Source organism: Pempheris klunzingeri, unplaced genomic scaffold (genome assembly GCF_042242105.1).
Source record: "Pempheris klunzingeri isolate RE-2024b unplaced genomic scaffold, fPemKlu1.hap1 Scaffold_84, whole genome shotgun sequence".
NCBI lineage: Eukaryota > Metazoa > Chordata > Actinopteri > Acropomatiformes > Pempheridae > Pempheris > Pempheris klunzingeri.
Window position 1 is genome coordinate 25,001 of NW_027254988.1, and position 2,500 is coordinate 27,500.

Below are 2,500 nucleotides of genomic sequence, written 5' to 3' on the forward strand. Positions count from 1 at the left end.
GGCCTCCACCCTGAGACGCACACCAACACATCTCCCCCAGGCCCCGTGACCTCCGGCCTTGACCCTGAGACGCACACCAACACATCTCCCAGGCCCCGTGACCTCCGGCCTGGACCCTGAGACGCACACCAACACATCCCCCAGGCCCCGACACACACCAACACCTCTCCCAGGCCCCGTGACCTCCAACCTGGCCCCTGAGACGCACACCAACACCTCCCCCAGGCCCCGTGACCTCCGGCCTTGACCCAGAGACGCACACCAACACATCTCCCCCAGGCCCCGTGACCTCCGGCCTTGACCCTCAGACGCACACCAACACATCTCCCAGGCCCCGACACACACCACCACCTCTCCGTGACCTCCAGCCTGGACCCTGAGACGCACACCAACACATCCCCCAGGCCCAGACACACACCAACACCTCTCCGTGACCTCCAACCTGGCCCCTGAGACGCACACCAACACATCCCCCAGGCCCCGTGACCTCCGGCCTCCACCCTGAGACGCACACCAACACATCCCCCAGGCCCAGACACACACCAACACCTCTCCGTGACCTCCAACCTGGCCCCTGAGACGCACACAAACACCTCCCCCAGGCCCCGTGACCTCCGGCCTCCACCCTGAGACACACACCAACACCTCCCCCAGGCCCAGCAGACACACACCAACACCTCTCCCAGGCCCCGTGACCTCCGGCCTTGACCCAGAGACGCACACCAACACATCTCCCAGGCCCCGTGACCTCCGGCCTTGACCCTGAGACGCACACCAACACATCTCCCAGGCCCCGACACACACACCAACACCTCCCCCAGGCCCCGTGACCTCCGGCCTCCACCCTGAGACGCACACCAACACCTCCCCCAGGCCCCGTGACCTCCGGCCTGGCTTCCTGACCTCCGGCCTGGCCCCTGAGACGCACACCAACACCTCCCCCAGGCCCCGTGACCTCCGGCCTCCACCCTCAGTGAACTTTGTAAAGCACTATGAGACACTCTGTTGTGATATTGGGCTATACAAATAAAATTGAATTGAATTGAATTGAATTGAGAGACACACACCAACACCTCCCCCAGGCCCAGACGCACACCAACACCTCCCCCAGGCCCCGTGACCTCCAACCTGGCCCCTGAGACGCACACCAACACCTCCCCCAGGCCCCGACACACACCAACACCTCCCCCAGGCCCCGTGACCTCCGGCCTGGACCCTGAGACGCACACCAACACCTCCCCCAGGCCCAGCAGACACACACCAACACCTCCCCCAGGCCCCGTGACCTCCGGCCTGGACCCTGAGACGCACACCAACACCTCCCCCAGGCCCAGCAGACACACACACCAACACCTCTCCCAGGCCCCGTGACCTCCGGCCTGGCCCCGGAGACGCACACCAACACCTCCCCCAGGCCCCGTGACCTCCGGCCTCCACCCTGAGACGCACACCAACACCTCCTCCAGGCCCCGTGACCTCCAGCCAGGCCCACTTAACCCCAAGCCTGACCATAGCCCTCACACTCAGCCCCAGCAGGGAGGCCTCCAGTGGGGCTTTCAGCCTTGAGCTCAAAACAACTCACCCCCAGCAGGGAGGCCTCCATTGGGGCTCACCCACAGCAGGGAGGCCTCCAGTGGGGCTTTCGGCCTTGAGCTCAACCCGCTCACCCCCAGCAGGGTTAGGGTTAGGGCCTCCATTGGGGCTCACCCCAGGCAGGGAGGCCTCCAGTGGGGCTTTCGGCCCTGAGCTCAGCCCGCTTTCAGCCTTGAGCTCAGCCAGCTCAGCCCCAGCAGGGAGGCCTCCAGTGGGGCTTTCGGCCTTGAGCTCAGCCCGCTTTCAGCCTTGAGCTCAGCCAGCTCAGCCCCAGCAGGGAGGCCTCCAGTGGGGCTTTCGGCCTTGAGCTCAACCCGCTCACCCCCAGCAGGGTTAGGGTTAGGGCCTCCATTGGGGCTCACCCCAGGCAGGGAGGCCTCCAGTGGGGCTTTCGGCCCTGAGCTCAGCCCGCTTTCAGCCTTGAGCTCAGCCAGCTCAGCCCCAGCAGGGAGGCCTCCAGTGGGGCTTTCGGCCTTGAGCTCAGCCCGCTTTCAGCCTTGAGCTCAGCCAGCTCAGCCCCAGCAGGGAGGCCTCCAGTGGGGCTTTCGGCCTTGAGCTCAGCCCGCTTTCAGCCTTGAGCTCAGCCCGCTCATCCCCAGCAGGGAGGCCTCCAGTGGGGCTTTCAGCCCTGAGCTCAGCCCGCTCACCCCCAGCAGGGAGGCCTCCACTGGGGCTGTCAGCCCTGAGCTCAGCCCGCTTTCAGCCTTGAGCTCAGCCCGCTCACCCCCAGCAGGGAGGCCTCCAGTGGGGCTTTCGGCCCTGAGCTCAGCCCGCTTTCAGCCTTGAGCTCAGCCAGCTCACCCCCAGCAGGGAGGCCTCCAGTGGGGCTTTCAGCCCTGAGCTCAGCCCGCTTTCAGCCTTGAGCTCAGCCCGCTCACCCCCAGCAGGGAGGCCTCCAGTGGGGCTG